The sequence below is a fragment of the Castor canadensis genome, chromosome 16 (assembly GCF_047511655.1).
Source record: "Castor canadensis chromosome 16, mCasCan1.hap1v2, whole genome shotgun sequence".
Taxonomy (NCBI): Eukaryota; Metazoa; Chordata; class Mammalia; order Rodentia; family Castoridae; genus Castor; species Castor canadensis.
The window spans coordinates 71,807,323-71,820,803 of record NC_133401.1 but is presented as its reverse complement, the minus strand read 5'-3'; the positions used below and the strand labels follow the sequence as shown (position 1 = coordinate 71,820,803).

General features: G+C 40.4%; 1 non-coding gene and 1 pseudogene across 1 annotated transcript; one reads left to right on the top strand and one right to left on the bottom strand.

Annotated features, from left to right (window-relative positions):
* The first annotated feature begins 435 nt into the window (after positions 1–435).
* LOC141418358 (small nucleolar RNA SNORA51) lies at positions 436–566 on the top strand. Its single transcript, XR_012443014.1, has one exon. It is a non-coding gene; the product is annotated as a small nucleolar RNA SNORA51 (small nucleolar RNA).
* An 11,070-nt stretch (positions 567–11,636) lies between these two features.
* On the bottom strand, positions 11,637–12,293 carry LOC109692235 (prefoldin subunit 1 pseudogene; annotated as a pseudogene).
* Between the last annotated feature and the right edge of the window lie 1,188 nt (positions 12,294–13,481).

Below are 13,481 nucleotides of genomic sequence, written 5' to 3'. Positions count from 1 at the left end.
CTAGTACCACCAAAAGAAAAACAAAAATAAAACCCCAAAAAGAAGGGGAAGAACCAGTTGTAAAGAGCCACTTGTTCACTAGAAGTGAATCCAATGCCTGAATGTTCACATCCTCAAATAGTAGGCACAATAGTAGGAGTGGGAAGCCTAAAGAACAAACATGGCAGGTCCACCATGATGAATTATCTGTCAGAATTCACTGCACACTTTGGCCAATAGGATTCAAACTGATCAGAAGGTTGCCTCTAAAATCCTGGCTAGTGTACCCAACCATGATTCCACTTCTGTGAAGCATCAGAAACAGCCAAACCATAGAAAAGAATGTAGAATGGTGGCTGGCAGGAGCTGGGGGACAAGGGGTGGGAAGTTAGAGTCCAACGAGTACAGAGTTTCAGTTAGGTATGAGGAAGCTAGTTTGGAGATGAATGGTGATGAGACCTCCTGGTGCTTACAACAGGCTATGTTCTTACATTTATGTATAGAAAGTGGAGGTAAAATAAACCTACCCTATATACACATCAGCCCAGGCCCTGTGCCTAGTCTGTATTGTGAATGGGGAGACATGGGGTGAGAGAGAAAAAAAATGCAATTGGGATAGCTAGAAATCATTAAAGTGATACATATAATGTTATACATGTTTTATTATTTAAAAATCCAAACATTTTAATCCCTAGATTTAGCTGTCATCTGATAGTTCCCACTTGAGCATACTGCACAACTATTCACTCACTATTCAACTGTTCAAGCCACGACCTTGGAAGCTGTCTGGATTCCTCCCTCCCTCTCCTGACACCCTAGGTCCATTCTACTGTCTAAATGAATGTCCAATCAGTCTACTTCCCATCATCTCCTGAGTCCAAGTGACCTTCATCTCCAACTTGAAGTCTTAAATGATCTCCTACCTGGTTTCCCTGCATCCACTCAGGCCCTGCTCCCCACAGGTTGTTCCCCACCAGCAACCAGCCTGCACCTTCACAGATAGAACCTGACGCTGTCACCTGCCAGCTCTGCAGCTTCCCATTGCACTTGGAATTGCATCTGGACTCCTCTCCAAGCCTCCTTATCTCTGAACTTGGTTGGTCCACTCATACTTGTGGCATATTCTTGCTTATCCAGAGCTTCTCCATACACTCTGTACTTTCTTTAGTTTCTCAAACGACCTAGCTTTCATGGTCATCAGGGCCTTTTCACAGTGCAATACCTTTGCCTGGAACATTCTCCCTTCATCAGTTGCCTGATCTCAAGCCTCAGCAGAAATGGCACTTTCTCAAAGTGTGCATCAGAGATGCCACATTGCTGAGTCCCTCTGCTATCCTCTCAAGCACTCCTCTTTTTCTCCATGACACTTTTTATTCCTCCCTACCCAGTAGGTTGTCAGATTCCTGAAATCAACAACAGTGTCTGCCTTGATTAATATCCCCAGCACCAGGCCAAGTATTTTGGAGCACACCTATGATTTCAGCTACTCAAGAGATGAAGGTAGGATGATCCCTCAGAAGCCCCGAATTCAATCCCAACATACACAGTATGGCACATAGTAAGTACTCCAGCAACTGAGAATGAATGACTAAATACAAGAATGAAAATTTTTAGGTCACACAAACAGTGAAAATGTAATCTGCCTTTATTCCAAACAACTGCTACCTTTTGCTCTTTTCTCTCTCTCTCTCTCTCTCTCTCTCTCTCTCTCTCTCTCTCTCTCTCTCTCTCTCTCTCTCTTTGGTGGTACTGAGCTCAGGGCCTCACACTTGCTAGGCAGATGCTCTACCACTTGACCCACTCCATTAGTCATTTTTCATATTGGGTATTTTCGAGATAGGGTCTCACCAACTATTTGCTGGGGCTGACTTTCAACAGCTGTCCTCCTGATCTCTGCCTCCTGAGTAGCTAGGATTACAGATGTGAACCACCAGTGCCCAGCTACCTTTTGTTTTCTTAGAAACTCAGACAAGCCTCTGTACAGTGATCTGAAACTCTTCCATATACATTAATCTATATGCCCACTCAGAGCCTCTTCCTGTTGGACATGTGCATTCGAAGAGGCCCCACCTTTCCTGAGACAAAGGTTAGGGTGACACTCATGCAAGATGAGGTCATTTCTTGAGTTATTTCTGCGATGATAGAAATCCGTTAACAGGTGCCACACAGCTGTTCCTTCTCTTGGTTTTCAAAGCATGCTGCCTTCTGTACTAGTGAACAAATTCTTTGAAACACCATGAGATTGCAATATAGATGGAATATAAAATGAGGTCTGTAGTTGCTAAGCACCCTGAATCAGTCCCACGCCTCAGCAGTAATGATCAAGCTGCTGGTTTCCTCCACAGTTCTTCCTCTCGCAAGCCATCTTTCCTAGGTAACGCTCCAACAAACAGTATTTGGGTAATGACCAATGCTACAGTGATTATTATTGTTATTATGGACCCAATTTTATTTTCATTTAATTAGTAATTATTTTAAATTACATGGCTGAAAAGCTGCTACAATGGGTATTTCCTGGCACTCAGTGGCTAATTCTCCATCAGTGCAGAAATACGGGCTATTCTGAGTTCAGCCATTAGAAACTGTAGTGATGAACACCTCAAGTGCCATATGGTGTAGTCTAAACCTAGTGTCTTTTCACAACAATACTTTCACTCCTGTTATCATTAAAGAGAAATATGTAAGAACTGTTTTTGTCTCTAGACAGAGATCCCATGCTGGCAGGCCCCTGAATGTATGAGAGGCAGAAACCCAACAAGTTTGCAGTATAGATTGGTGTTAGCTCCTTTTGTGCCCCTCTCAAGGACGCTCAAGTTCACAGCTAATACTTAATTGGCCATGATACACACATCTCCTTTTTAGGAACTGATACTTAACAAACCTAGTTATAAGCCAGGGTGAAATCTCAAATCTGCCTGCCTAGGCAATGGGATAGGCACATGAAAGGAACAGGATAACTTACTGGTTTTGCATTTTAAACATTTTGGAGCAGTCTTATTTATAAATAAATATACCATTTTGAAATCGCTGAATCCAGGGAAAGAATAAGATGAGCCTTAGGCATCTTTTGTCTCATGAAGTAAGAAAATGCTCAATGAAGAAAAAATGTCAAAAGGAGACAGTAACTAATTTGAGATTGCTCCCACTGGCCAAATTGGGAAATTTTAAACATCAAAAAAGTATAATAGCATATTATAATACATTGAATAAAGTAAGCAACCATGAATCCATACGATTCAAAATAAACAAAGACAAATAAGAAGAGAGAGCTCAGAAGAGCGTATAGTGGAAAATAACTAATAGATGCAGAAGGAATGATGGTGACATTGGAAAATCACCACTTGGCAACCATGATAGTAGTCATTAATCCAGTCAAGAAATATCAGTGAAATTCTTGTGAATGGAAAGCTGGTAAGGACAGGGATATTTTCATAATCCCAAAATACCTCCTCACAAGAGAATAAAGAGTAACTTTAAAAGAGAGACACCTGCCAGATGCCAGCCTGGTAAGTGATCAAAGTTAAAAACACCAGTAACCAAATAGTCATAATAAGCTACCCAGTAGAAGGCATCTGTGTCATTCCAGCCAGAATGTATAACCCAGGTCTTACCATAAGGAAACAGAACAAGACCAAATTGAGGGAAAGTCTACCAAATGACTGGCCTACCATCTTCACTCCTGTCTAGGTTATGAAAGCAAAGGAAAGGCTGAAGAACTGCCCCAGGTTAGAAGAAACTAGAAAGATGGGACAGCTGGCTGCTGTGCACAATTTGGATGGGATCCTTGGCCATCAGGAGCATTAATGGAACAGTAAGTGAAACTAATGGGATCTCTCTATGAAGGAAATGACTGAGTTCGTATGCTGTTCCTACAACTTGTGAGCTTAAAACAGTTTGAAAAACTATTTTCCTTTAAATGCTCTCTTCATTTTTCTTGAAGCAGGCAACCTCTTTCACTTTTGATAGTAGTATAGTTATGAAACTATTGTTCCAGTCCTCTGAGAAAAAACAGCCTAAGAACAATGAAGAATGGCACTTGACACTTGGCTTCCGTATTAGAGACACCGGGCAGGGGTGGGGGTGGGGAGTAAGTGCTACTCCTTTTCTCTGTAAATCTGCTTTGCTCTCTGACATTTTAAACTAGGAATATTTATTACTTTAAATTTTCAAATAAACCAAGTTTAGGAATTCAGGCTTTTTCATGAAAAGATGCTCAACTTCATTTATCATTAGAAAAACACAATCAAAACTGCAATGACACTGCTTTGCACCATTAGGATGGCTGCTATAAAATTATAAGTAAAGGTCAAGTGTCCTCAAGGTTGTGGAGAAGTTGGAAGCTTAGTGCAATGCTGGTGGGAACGTATAATGGTGCAGCCATGGTGAGAAACCAGAAGGTTCCTCAAAAAAAATTAAACATAGAATTACCATATGACTCAGAAACATCACTTCCAAGCAAATACTCAAAAGAAGTAGAATCAATTACTCAAACAAATATTTGCTTACTTACAACAGCCAAAAGGTAGAAGGAATGGGTAAACAAAATGTAGTAGAAATATACAATGGAATATAATTCAGCCTTTAAAAAGAAATTCTAACACATCCTACAACATGGATGAACTTGGAAGACATTATTCAAACTGAAGTAAGCCTGTCACAAGAGAACAAATTTGGTATGGTTCCATTTATTTACATGAGATCCTTAGAGTAGTCAAATCCATAGAGATAGATTTGTAGTAGTACATGTCACAGATTCCAGGAAAGGGAAATAGGAGTCACAGTTTCAGATGGGAAGGTTAAAGAGTTCTGAAGACGGATGATAGTGATAACTATAGCACACTGTAACTCTACTTAATACCACAGAATTATGTACTTTAAATGGCTAATAGAATAAGTTTTATGTTATCTCCATTTTACCACAATTTTTTCAAAAAAAATCAGGTGCCAGGCACCAGTGGTTCACACCTGTAATCCTAGCTTCTCAGGAGGTAGAGATCATAAGGAACACAGTTTGAAGCCAGCCTGGGCAAACAGTTTTGTGAGACACTATCTTTAAAAACACCCATACAAAACAGGCTGATGGAGTGGCTCAAGTGGTAGAGTGCCTGCCTAGTAAGCGAGGCCCTGAGTTCAAAACCCAGTATGGCAAAAAAAAAAGAATTCAGGCTTTGGAGTTAAACCTGCATTCAAATTCTGACTCTGCCATTACTAGCTATGTGACTCTATGCAAATTATTTCATTTCTTGACCCTCAGATGTCTCATTTATAAAGTGGAGACAACATTCAATCCTACTAGACAGGATTGTTGTAAGGAGGGAGATAACACATTCAGTCCAGAGCCTGGCACACAGTAGGTATTTGGCAATACTGGCAAGACTATAAAGTGCCCAAACATACAACAGCATGCCATGTGTTCAAAGAACTACATCTAGTTTGGCATCTTTGGAGTATGTGGTGATGAGCAATGATGCTAGAATGAAAGGCAGGTCTTTGTATGTCAGGATGAGGAATATGAACTTTGTCCTGAAGCCAATGGAGGCTACTGGAATGATGAAACAGAGAGCAGAGAGGAGAGTAAAAATTAAGCTAAGGTTTTAGGGCTGTAGACTTCCGTACATTTCACTTAGTCATGGGCCTTATCCTCTCCATTAACACAGACAATTAGCACTGTTGGCTTAAGGGAAAAGAAATCATTAAGGAAAATGCTGCATTTAATACTCTCACTTTGCACCAACACCTCATCAGAACAGGGAACTCAGACACAAAGTCTACCTAGCCAAGTGAGCTTTAAGCATAAACTCTCTCCCTACCTCCCACTGTAAATCACAGGGCAGAGGTTATCAGGGCTTCCCTTGCTTGTGTGACTTAACCCAGGCTTCCTACTGTGCTCCATCTGTCCCCTGTCCTGTGCCAAGTTTTCTTTGAAGCTTAACAGCTGTGAAGAGCAAGGCTGGGTCAGAAAAGAGTTTTGCTCAGGTTACAACCTGAACATACAAGAATGGCCTGTGTCACAGCCTCATCTCATTTCAACATTCTAATGAGGTCACATTTCCACCACTATCCACTTAAGGTTCTTCAGTCAACTCTTCTCCCTGATTTTCTCTCCACCTATGAAATTTAAGGATTTATGTGAAAACTCACAGTAATGAGAGGAGCTCAAAGCACACATTTCTCCTGGGTAATATTCTTCCACTTCTGGTTCTGCTCACCATCCTCAAAACGAGACATATTTTTAATTTTACTGTTTTTTTTCTAATTACCAAGGTCCACCTAGAAAACAGAAAATGAAAATCACCTGGGGTTATCACCCAAAATCCCAGGTATATCTCTTCAAATATCAAATCTTCTGGGCTGAGGATATGGCTCAAGTGGTAGAGTGCCTGGCTAGCAAGCTCAAGGCCCTGAGTTCAAAACCCAGTCCAGCAAAAAAGTAAAGAAAAAGTAAAAGAAAAGGCATTGCAGAGCACCAGTAGCTCACGCCTATAATCCTACCTATTTGGGAGGCAGAGATCAGGAGGATCACAGTTCAAAGCCAGTCCAGGCAAAATAGTTTGCCAAGACCCTATCCTAAAAATACCCAATACAAAAAAAGGCTGGTGGAGTGGCTCAACTGGTAGAGCACCTGCCTAGCAAGAACAAGGCCCTGAGTTCAAACCCCAGTACTGTAAAGATAGACAGACATCTAGATCGATAGATGATAAATAGATGGTAGATAGTAGATAGATGGTAGATAGATGATAGAGTATATCTATCTTTTTCTTCATGGCTTCCGCTCTTGCTTTATAAAGGGACTTTTTCCAACCCTATTCAGATGTATTTCACCTATAATTATTTGTTGTTTATTAAACATCGCATATCTGTAACCTAGATTCTTTTTAACTAGCCTTATTTTTAAACACTTAGTCTGTTAATGTTTGCCAAATCATGAGGCTACTTTGGCTGGTAGAGCATTGGATAGGTTGGATGGGAAGTAGGAGAAATTCATCTTCACCAGTGAATTATCCTCTCTGTGCCTACACACACACCCATGTGTAAATGCAAGAAATTTTTTAAATGCAGGCAATTTGGACCCAAATTGGCCTTTCTTTTCTATTGTAAAGTATGGCAAATACATATAGGACTGCCCTATGTGATGAATAACCATAAAACAAATGCCTATGTAACCGTCATCCAAATTATAGAGGAAGATGAAGGAAGGGAAGGGAAAAGAGAAGCATTCTTCAGGGTGTCTTCTCTCTCTGGTTTTGTTTGTTGTTTTTCTTTCTTGTTTGGTTTGGTTTGGTTTGGTAGTACTGAAGATTGAACTCAGGGTCTTAAGCTTGCTGAGCAAGCACTCTACCACTTGAGCCAGGCCCCCAGATCTGTTTGCTTTAGTTATTTTTCAGGTCGGGTCTTGATGTATTGTCTGGACCTGTTTCAAACTGTGATCATCCTGTCTCCATCTCCCAAGTAGCTGGGGTTACAGGCGTGCACCACTGTGCCCAGCTCCCCGTTATCTCCTGGTATCCTAACTGCTTTATTTCGCTTTATGCTTTTATGTCCTACATAGTCATCATCTATATTTCTGTCTCTGAGTTTTTTAATAGTTTTTTCATTCATATCTATAATCTACTTGGACTTTATCTTACTATATGATAGAAGAAATCAAAAGTTATTTTTCTTCAAATAGTATACCAGTTATTTCAGCATTGTTTATAGCATGATTCTTTCTGAACCATTTTTTTTTATTATTCATATGTGCATACAAGGCTTGGGTCATTTCTCCCCCCTGCCCCCACCCCCTCCCTTACCACCCACTCCGCCCCCTCCCTCTCCCCCCCACCCCCTCAATACCCAGCAGAAACTATTTTGCCCTTATTTCTAATTTTGTTGTAGAGAGAGTATAAGCAATAATAGGAAGGAACAAGTGTTTTTGCTGGTTGAGATAAGGATAGCTATACAGGGAGTTGACTCACATTAATTTCCTGTGCGTGGGTGTTACCTTCTAAGTTAATTCTTCTCGAACTAACCTTTTCTCTAGTTCCTGGTTCCCTTTTCCTATTGGCCTCAGTTGCTTTAAGGTATCTGCTTTAGTTTCTCTGCGTTAAGGGCAACAAATGCTAGCTAGTTTTTTAGGTGTCTTACCTATCCTCACCCCTCCCTTGTGTGCTAAAGCTTTTATCATGTGCTCAAAGTCCAATCCCCTTGTTGTGTTTGCCCTTGATCTAATGTCCACATATGAGGGAGAACATACGATTTTTGGTCTTTTGGGCCAGGCTAACCTCACTCAGAATGATGTTCTCCAATTCCATCCATTTACCAGCGAATGATAACATTTCGTTCTTCTTCATGGCTGCATAAAATTCCATTGTGTATAGATACCACATTTTCTTAATCCATTCGTCAGTGGTGGGGCATCTTGGCTGTTTCCATAACTTGGCTATTGTGAATAGTGCCGCAATAAACATGGGTGTGCAGGTGCCTCTGGAGTAACCTGTGTCACAGTCTTTTGGGTATATCCCCAAGAGTGGTATTGCTGGATCAAATGGTAGATCAATGTTTAGCTTTTTAAGTAGCCTCCAAATTTTTTTCCAGAGTGGTTGTACTAGTTTACATTCCCACCAACAGTGTAAGAGGGTTCCTTTTTCCCTGCATCCTTGCCAACACCTGTTGTTGGTGGTGTTGCTGATGATGGTTATTCTAACAGGGGTGAGCTGGAATCTTAGTGTGGTTTTAATTTGCATTTCCTTTATTGCTAGAGATGGTGAGCATTTTTTCATGTGTTTTTTGGCCATTTGAATTTCTTCTTTTGAGAAAGTTCTGTTTAGTTCACTTGCCCATTTCTTTATTGTCTGAACCATTTTTTAAAGTCACTTTCCTTGAGAGATGATTCACATACAGAAAAATTAATCCTTTTTAAGAGTGCTGAATTTTGACTAATATGCACAGTCATGGAGTCATCAAGACATAGAAATAGAAAATCTCCATTATCCCAAAAACATTCTCTGGTGCCTTCTTGTAGTTGATCCCCAGCCCCAATCCCTGCCCCCTCTTGCTGGGAACCACTGATCAATTCTCTGCCTTATTGTTTTGCCTTTTCTCGAATATCAACATAATATGATCCTACAGTGTATAACTTTTCGAGTTTGGCTTCTTTCATGTAACATAATGCTTGTGAGAGTCATTCATGTTGTCGTATGCATCCACAGTTCATCCTTCTTTATTTCTGAGTAGTGTTCCATTGTATGGATGTGCCATCATTTATCGATTCAATTGTTCAACATTAAACATGATGCTAGCCACGGGTTTTTTGGTAGACACCTTTAGCCTTTATTAGGCTAAGAAAGCTGTAGTTTGCTGAAAGGCTTTATCATAAACGGATGCTCAATTTTATTTTTTTGGTGGTACTGGAGTTTGAACTCAGGGCCTCATGCTTGCTAGGCAGGTGCTCTACCACTTGAGTCATTCTGTCAGCCCTTTTTTGTGCAGGATTTTTTCGAGACAGGGTCTCACAAACGATTTGCTTCAAACCTCAAGCCTCCTGATCTCTGTCTCCCCAGCAGCTAGGATTCCAGGTGTGAGTCACCAGCGCCCAGCAATGCTCGAGTTTATTACATGTTTTGCATGCATCTTGTTGAGATTTGTTTGTGTCCGGGTGTAATAAACCTGTGCCATCCCAGAAACCTGAGGCTTTGTTCTACTGTCCAGGGAATTAAGGAGAACATTTTTCAGGGAAGTGGGGAAGATGTTGCTATGTGTCTCTCCCACCACTTCCACATCCACTGACTACTTTGAGCTCAGTGGAAGAATGAACTTGCTGCCCTCACTGCAGTGGCTTAAAGCTTTGGATTCCTCTGAAATAATCTAGAGAGATACATGGCATTTTGTGCCCCAACAATTGATTGCCACTTACCTGCCTGCACGTGGACATCAACTGGAGACGGCCGGTCTCTTGCTCAGTCTCCAGTATTTCTTGTGAACACTCTGGGGAATCTCTGCAGGAGTTTGCAGCTGAATGTGAACCCTCCTGCCACCTCAGTTATCCCAGATTTGCGCATTAACCCATGTGTGGATTTCGACAGTAGTTTACAACTTAGCCAATTTGTTCTCACCTGCTCGAATGGTGGTGCTTCTCTTGTAACCTTCTCTATCTCTTGAATCGATTAATAACCTCATCTATGTTGTGGGCTTAACAAAAATGATTTTGTCCTTTCATTTTGTCATTGTTAGGATAGGGGTGATGCATTTTGCAGCTTTTTTAAGCAAAAATGTAAGTAAATTTATATTTCATCTTTATCCTACATCAAATGTATATACTTAAACCTGTCTGGTGGGTTGTTTTTATTCTTATACCAGAATCATCCTGCTTTAATAATAAATCTTTCTAGCAGTGTAAGTCACCCCTCAATCTTCCAAAACTTCTTCATCCCTTTATTAAGCGTCCTAATGACCTTTGAATTATATCGTCTAGTTAAAAAACTTTTGTTGGCAGTACTGGGGTTTGACCTCAGTAGTTTGCACTTGCTAGGCAGGTGCTCTATCACTTGAGTTATGCCTCCAGCCCTAGTCTTTATTTTTAATGATTTTTTTTTTATAATTGTATTTTTAAGGCTGGTGGAGTGGCTCAAGTGATAGAGTGCCTCCCTTGCAAGTGTGAGGCCCTGAGTTCAAGCCCCAGTACTGCCAAAAAAAAAAAAGTTATGTTTTTGATGATTGATTTTACATGATAAGCACTGACTTTTTTTCACACTGATTTTATAACTGATTTCCTTACAGAACTCTCCTAATAATTTTTCCGTTGACCTTCTTTGGTTGCTAAGTAGACAATTATATACAAGTAATGTCTCTTCCTTTCCAAAAAAATTTAGCTTATTTCATTTGTCTTACTGCTTTAACTAAACTTTCAGAAAATATTAAGTGATCATGGATAGTAGGCATACTTGTCTTGTACCTGACTTTAATGGGAAATACCAGAGCTTCACCATTAAGTAAGATACTTGCAGAAGATAAAATAAATTAGCTTACTCAATTATTTATACCTCTGCAAGATTCCAACATGGAAGAGAGCAAAATGAGGAGTTAGTCACAGACTAAGAGACTATATATCCTATCAAGATGGCACACAGGCACCTAGCCCTGTTGGAGCAGCTATGGTGAAATCCTGGTATCAAGTGTACAGTACCATGAGTGGTCTTTCTACTAAAACAGTGGGAATGAAGGGGTATTTTCTGGCTATGTCATCCCTGGTTGCATTGTTTCTGGCTATGTAGCTTTAAAATCTAGTTCTTGAGTTGAACATGGTTGAACACACCTATAATTCCAGCACTTGTGAGGTTCAGGCAGGAGTTTGAGGCCAGCCTTGGTTAAATAGAGAGACCTTCTCTCAAAAAAAAAAAAAAAATTTAGTTCTTGGGCCCACTTATAGATTCTGTGAGTCATTTACTATTCTTTACTCCCTTTTACTTACCAAAAACAAAGAGTTGTCTATATAATTCCTATGTGGAAAAATCTATTAAAGTTTTTTTGCAATAACTTAGCATCCACTTTTTAAATTCTTATAGCTATTTGGAAAGGATTTGGTTTTTTGGTTTTTTGGTTTTTTGTTTTTTGGGGTTTTTTTTAGGACTTAGCCTTTTATTGGTTTGACAGCTTGCCTAGCAGCAGCTCAGGCAAAACTTCCCTATCTGCCCTGGCCCAGTCCTCCTTCTCCCTGAAGTTCCTAGCTCTCCCCAAGCACAGAGTGTCCTGGAGCACAGCTGACAGAAAGAGGCAGAGAAAAATACACAAGGTTGGGGCCTGAAAGGGGCTCAGGGCAACATAGAGAATGTGGGGTTGTGAGACCATCCAGGTAAAACATCCATCTGGCTTGGCTGAGGGGCTGTTATCCTGCGCAGGCCCCTCAGCTCTTGCAAGAATGAGAGAGGTCAGGAGGAAAGAAGAGCTTCACCTAGAAGCTCCTATTGGGTCCTTCGTGCCATCAGCATCTCCCGGATGTTGTCCTCAGCTTCCTTAACGCTCCGCTCCAGGCAGGACTTTTTCTGCTCTAGTTCTTTAAATTTTTCTTTTGCTATTTTCTGTTTCTCTAACAACTGATTGTGAATTACCTCCTTGGATTGAAGAATAAACATTCTTCCTACACCTTCATACATGTTAGTTTCATCTACCAAAGCCATAATCTCTGTATCTGTAAGATGCGCATGCTTTTTTGTTCTGTTTAGCTGTTCAATCTGTATGTCTGCAAGCTTCACCTTCTGTTGAGTGTCAATAACTTTGGCTTGAAGTTCTGTGAAGGCCTTCAACTCCAGATCCACGGGGGGCGCCATCTTGGTGCACTCCCCGCTGGAAAGGATTTGTAGGTTATAAACTTTGAAATGCTTACACAGGTATTTTTGTGTTACAGACCACCTCAAATCTCAGTGGCTTAAACAATAAGCAGTTATTATTGGTTATGAGTCTATAGGTTGGTAGTGGGTTTTCTAATCTCAACTATGTTCCTATGCTTCTGTAGTTAAATTTCTGGCTGGGTCAGCAGTTGATGTATGCTGGCCTCTCTCTCTCTCTCTCTGAGGGGTTGGCTGTCAGCTAGGGCCCATAGCTCTCTTCCTTGTGGCCTCTCATCCTCTACCAGATTAGCCTGGGCATATTTATACAGACAAAACAGAGCTCCAAGAAAGAAAGAGGAAGCAACAAGACCTCTAAGGCCTAAACTCAGAATTGGCTTCAGTCACTTCTAACACACTGTTTGCTAAAGAGTCATAAGGCCAGCTGAATTTAAAGACTCTTCCTCTTTAAAGCTGTAGTCACTTTGCAAAGAGCACGGATATAGGGAAAGGTGAAGAAGAGTGGCAAGATAGAGTTAAATAATTAAAATAAGGATTTCTTAGCCTGGAGTCCACTGTAGACAGCTGGAATTTATAGATGACCTTCAGAAGATTTAGAATTTTTCTCACAATGATCCCAGAACGTACTTCTCCACATGTGTGCATATTAATCAACCCTTCTTGGCACACTTAATGCCTTTTCTGAAATGCTGTTTTGTCTGATAATCGTCCCATCCCTTGCTTCCCAAAGTGAAAGTTTTATGAGCCTTTTTGGACCAAAAGTGAAAATGATTCATTCAAGTCTCCAATGGAAAGAAAAAAAAAAAAAAACTTTACTGCACCTACAAATACTTCCTCTTTCAAAGCATATGTAAGATTGTAATCTTTCACGCAAAGTATATGTAGTATTGTAACAGGTCCATCCTAAATTATATGTTAAAAGAACTCATTGTAGGTTAGTTTAAGAATAAAAACCCAGACCCTCTCTCACATAGAAATCTAATAGTGGACAGTTACACCTGAGTCAGAGCCTTAAAAAGAGGGACCCATTTTTGGAAATAATGTTACCTATGCCACTTTCTCCTGCTTTGGAATGTGTATGATAATGTACCCAAAGTGCTTAAAATAGTACCAGGTGCGTAGTAAGTGCTACATGTAACAAGCTATTACTACACGCGAGAGCACTGTCAGGAGCTCCAGATG